Genomic DNA, 6,000 nt, shown 5'->3' with positions numbered 1-6,000 from the left:
TACATTTTGAAATAGCTGGCATCATAAGCACACATTTTATATACATTTCTGAACTCAATGACTGTGAATGTAATGATGGCACTACTATAATGATATTGGTATTATTGATGCATGTTTTGCTAAGAGTGATAATTTAGAGACATATTAATAGTATTCAAATATTATTAAAGTATTATTTGAAATCATTTGTATTATATGTGCCTACTAAATACTTGAGGAAGGCAGGCAGGCAAGAAGGGAGGAAAGAAAGAAGACAGCTGGCAAGCAGTCATGTTCGTCTTTCCTTCCTCCCTCTCTTGCTTTACAAGGAATCTGGCCAAGCATAAGGGCACCTTGCCAAGATCATAACTGCACTGGGATATAGCAGACTAACGTTTGGAGCACATGAAGAACCCCCCACACACACACACGCACACCATCCATTTTCAGAAAGGTTAACGTGGTGGTATCAGCTTTGAAACCAACCTAATTGCCATTTATTAAGGCTGGCTGCTAGTTAATAGTTAAAACCTGAAACTGGACTCTCTGAGGACACTAACAGACAAATACACAGTGAAGAACAATAAGAAATAACATTAGAGACTCACCACCACAATTCCTCAAGCCGTCTGTGAGCAAACATCCCTTCACTGCCCATCACCATCAGCAGAGCAGACACAAGTGGAGAACGAGCGGTGGGATAGACAAGAGTAAACCTCAAGTTGCATTGTTCTCCACAGCAAGTGGCTCCTGGTTGCAGCAAGCAAGTCTAGGCTTGAGGTTTTAATTTGAAATTGAGATTTTAAGTTGGACTCGACTAAGTTTTAAACTGAAGAAATGGAAACATTGAGTCCAGAAGTGATGATGTTAACTTTGATCAGATAAGATAATGTCTGCCATTTTCTGTGCTATAAACTACGGCACCCTTTGGAATAAGTAATATGTGGGGTTATATTTTGAGATTATTTAAACATAGGTAAATATCCTTTTCCTTATCAAGGCTTTATCCCTTTGTTTTAGCAGTCATTTATAATTTGCTAACCTCGTTTCCTCGAGATTTATTAGTTGACATTCAACTAGAGAGAAGGAAGACTTTCCCTTCTCCCCATTTATTTATTCATTCATTTGTATAAGGTTTTTTATTTTAATGTATGAATTATAGCACACTGTAATACTTAAAATTTTTGTTTGCTTTTCTTTCCTTTAGCAGGGAATCAGCCTATTTAGGGTAGACCCCTATGAGTAATTCAGTTCTATACATGTGCAGCTCAGGAGCAAGCCTGACTTTGTACACAAGTATAGGAGCCCTCTGTCCATCTCCAGTCTCTCTTTGGGTTTCCTTACCTCCTATGGTTCCTACGACTCCTTTTTCCGTGGTCCTCTGGCTAAAAATATGGTGTTTTAACTTCCCTGTGTTGTCACACATTTCCTTTAAATGGGTCTGCTTTGTGGGTCAAGCAAAGAGAAAAAGATAACAGGAATTCCCCGCACAAACTTTAGGACATATGAACATCCATTTACCAGTTCCTCTGGCCACATACAAAGATTATCTCTCCTAGTTTTCAGTACCTTTGTGGCTTCTGCTGATCTCAGAGCCAAGCCTCATTGCTGTAACGTGCCTGGGGCCAGGAGGGTAAAAACAAAAAAGAGAATTACTCCCATAATCTCCCTTCTGTTAAGAAAGAGAGGATTCGTCTTGAAGGCTTGTTTGTGTTCACTGCATGGTTCTGGGATAGCAGGCATCATAGAGTCTAAAGCTGAATGTATGAACGATATCCTCAGCTTAAAAGATACCATCACCATATCAGCCATTATTTGGGTTTTGATTTCCCTCTCAATCCACCTCCTATTATGTGTTTTTCAGAGTCTAAACAGAGAGCTCTTTCCAGGATTCTACTTATAATCAGTAGAAGAATTGAGCTAGAGAAGAATGATTATTCCATTTTAGCCAGACTTGGAAACTGTCCTTCAATTTTTAAAATTATTTTGCTGGGCGTAGTATTTTAGCTTGACAGTTGTGTGTGTGTGTGTGTGTGTGTGTGTGTGAATGTGTGTGTGTGTATGAATGTACGTGTGTGTATTTCAGTGTTTTAACATTTTAAGTCATTGCTCTGTGTCTTCAGGATCACATGGTTTCTGATGAAAAATCTATAGTTCATATCTTTGTTTTTATGTAGTGTGTCATTTTTCTTGGGCTGCTTTTAAGATTTTTCTCTTTATAATTTTTGCAACATTTTGGTTATGATATGCCAAAGTGTTATTGTTTGTTGGTTTGAAAAAACTTTTTTATTTTAGAGCATTTTTAAGTTTACAGAAAAATTGTAAGAATAATAGACTTTCCATATATCCCACACCCAATTTTCCGTATTATGAGCGCACTGCATTAACATGCTACATGTGTTATAGTCAGTAAACATATTAATACATTATCACTGAGGTCCACACTTCATTCAGATTTCCTTAGTTTGTACATGTCCTTTTTCCCTTACAGCATCCCACCCAGCAGATCATGTTATATTTACCTCTCTCGTCTTCTTAGGGTCCTCTCGAGTCGGCTCTGAAGATCTGAATTTCTGATCTATATCCTTTCTTCTCCTGCTCAAAGGACTTCTTTTATCATTTCTTGCAGGTCAGGTCTACTGGTCACACATTTGTTCTCTCTCTTTTTATTTTTTATATTTTTTGTGGTACACGGGCCTCTCACTGTTGTGGCCTCTCCCATTGTGGAGCACAGGCTCTGGACGCGCAGGCACAGTGGCCATGGCTCACGGGCCTAGCCACTCCGCGGCATGTGGGATCTTCCTGGACTGGGGCACGAACCCATGTCCCCTGCATCGGCAGGCAGACTCTCAACCACTGTGCCACCAGGGAAGCCCTCTCTCTCTTTTTAGTCTGAGAAAGTCCTTATATCATCTTCATTTAAAAAAATTTATTTATTTGGTTACACTGGGTCTTAGTCGTGGCAGGTGGGCTCCTTAGTTGCGGCTCGCCGGCTCCTTGGTTGTGGCGTGTGAACTCTTAGTTCAGCATGCATGTGGGATCTAGTTCCCTAACCAGGGATCCAACCTGGGCCCCCTGCATTGGGAGCACAGAGTCTTATCCACTGTGCCACCAGGGAAGTCCGTATCACCTTCTTTTTTTTTTTTAATTAAAAAAAAGTTATTGTGGCTGCGTTGGGTCTTCATTGCTGTGTGCGGGCTTTCTCTAGTTGTGGCAAACGGGCTACTCTTCGTTGCGGTGCGTGGGCTTCTCATTGTGGTGGCTTCTCTTGTTGCAGAGCATGGGCTCTAGGCGTGCGGGCTCAGTAGTTGTGGCTTGCAGGCGGTAGAACACAGGCTCAGCAGTTGTGGCACACGGGCTTAGTTGTTCCACAGCATGTGGGATCTTCCCAGACCAGGACTCAAACCCGTGTCCCCTGCATTGGTAGGCAGATGCTTAACCACTGTGCCACCAGGGAAACCCCTACCTTCATTTTTTAAAGGATAATTTCTCTAGACATAGAATTCTAAGTTAGTGGTTATTATTTTTTTTAACACTTTAAATATTTGACTTCATTTTCTTCTTGCTTGAGTGGACCCTGATGAGAAGTCTGTTGTAAATCTTAATTTTCTTCTGTAAGTAAGATGTTTTGTTTCCTTAATCCTTAGAGGTTCTGTCTCTCTGCTTATATGTTGTTTAGTTTTCCATGGTAGTTCATAACGTGCTAATCACAGGTACTCTAAATTTCCAACATATGTGATATAGCTGAGTCTGATTTTAACGCTTGAGTTACCTCTTTAGACTGTATTTTTACTTGCCTTTTGGCATGCCTCTTCATGTTTAATTGGAAGCCAGATATGTAGTATCAGGTAATGTTAATCTGACTAGAAGTTGGCTGCATTTAGTGTTTGCTCTAGGTATAGACACCAGAGGCTTCGAATTCATCTAGTGTTTTGTTTTGGTCTCCTCTCAAGTTTGGGCCTCTCTAAGTAAGTATCGGGTAAGGAAAGCATTCTATAATCTATTATGATTAAATCTCAGTCTTTTAACGAGCAAGTGACTTGGGGCTGTGACCTTCACAAGTATTTCCCAATGGCACAGCCTCCCACTTGCACACACTTAATGTGAGACAAGAGTGTTAGAGGGAGCTGGAGTGAGATGAATGTCCTTGCAGTTGGATAAGGCTCTGGTAAAATATTTTTCCCTGGGGAGCAGGTCTTTGTTCTAAGATGTACTTCACAATTATTACTCCTCCCCTGCTACTGCCAGGGGCACATAATGACCTTTCTTGAATTCTCACCTTCAGAACCTTCAGGGTGGATCCGGGAAGTAAAACCCATGAAAACTTTACTTAAGTTTACCCCTAAGAACATGCCCCGCAGGAGTTTCTCATTCTCACACTAGTACACACTCAGCCTTCCACAGTTCATCAGAACTACCACTGATACATTCTTACCAGTTTATGGCTGCTGCAGCTTCTTCTCCAAGTAAGTAAATGTTGACTGTAATTCTCTGGATTGATCTGCCTTTCCAGATGTCAGGGTGACAATTTGCCCTGCAACCTTAATTCCTTGATGCATCTAAGAAAAGTTATTGATTTTCAGTTCTTTGAGCATTTTCTTGCTGTAAGAATGGGAGTGACAACTTCTAAGCTGTGCAGATGACAGAGCTGAAGCTGCAAGTCACAAATGTTATTTTTTTTATTATTTATTCTTCATGTTTTCTGAGCATTTTGGATCTGTATTTGGTGTCTGTTATTAATTTAAAAGATTCTAAGCCACTATTTCTTAAAATATTTTTGTAAGGTAAAGAAGTATTGTTCTTTCCTGTTCTCTACATCCCAAGCAGAATGCAAAAGTTGATTCATTTTTGATTAGTTAATCTAATTCATTGAGTTTGTTTTGTCTTTAAGAGCCTACTGATTATTCACTTTCAGGGCATCGTTTACATTTTAAAAAATCCTCTAAGTCTTTATGGAACTAAAGTTTTTTTGTTGTAAAGCTGAGCTAAAAACATTTTTAAAAAGCAGAGTAGGAGCAGAGAAGAATGAAAAGACGAGAGTTTTGTGTTCCCATGAGATTTACAAACACTTGGAAACTAGATGAGACTGAGAGATAAAGAATTACCTTTAATCAAAGGTTTCCCTTTCATTTTTATTCAGAGTCCCATGATGAATGTTATAGCTGTTTCTCTATTACCAAAATCTAGTTTACAGGTTCACATATCACAGTCTGCCTTGTTTTCACTAGATGCTGCTTAAATAACTCCCATATTTGTTCTCTCTTAGACTTCCACATAAATCATTTTCCTTGTCTTTAAAGATGCTTTAGCTACTAAAGGTTTCTGTGTGAGTTAAAAGCCCAGTTCATAACCTCCTTTACTTTCAATACTGATAAAAGCCAATGTACTATCTTCTCTTTTCAGTTATTGCAACTTTTTTTGCCCCATGGCACTTTGCTTTAGAAAGTTTCTTTTGCTTCATCGCAGGAAATGACGTTAATCCAAGCTGATCCAATATCTTTCTTCTGTATTCATTTTAACTTACGTTTGTATTACAACTAGTTTTTCCACATGCATTTTTATGAAATAAAAAATCCAGATAATTTATGGAATGCATATTGAACGCCAATATGTCATTAGCTGATTTAGTACCCTAGGATTGGTCCTCAACTTTCATCAACTTCCTTGAATACATTACACCTTGTTTTGTAGCTATCTTTATTTTGGGCTGACTGATCAATCTAAGTATACAGTTATAACTGGGTGTTTTTACAAAGAAAGCAAAATCACCTGGTGTGGTGATTTTAGAACTAAATTTATGAATGCTTATTTTAAAATTTTTTTTTAACTTACGTTCGATCAAACCTGACAGCTTGAAGCTATTTGGTTTTACATATTGATGTTTGTGTCCCCAGAAGCACTGAAGCTACCACTTAGGGAAAGGACTATTTTGCATGGACTTGAAGCCTTATTCCTGTATTGAAGGTCAACAGTGACCTTCCAGGGAAGGTGGACTCATTGTTTTACAGCCCAGCAACTCCC

The sequence above is a fragment of the Neophocaena asiaeorientalis genome, unplaced genomic scaffold, assembly GCF_003031525.2.
Source record: "Neophocaena asiaeorientalis asiaeorientalis breed wild unplaced genomic scaffold, Neophocaena_asiaeorientalis_V1.1 scaffold116, whole genome shotgun sequence".
Lineage (NCBI taxonomy): Eukaryota > Metazoa > Chordata > Mammalia > Artiodactyla > Phocoenidae > Neophocaena > Neophocaena asiaeorientalis.
The sequence above is the reverse complement of the archived record's forward strand: the minus strand, read 5'-3'. Positions refer to the sequence as shown.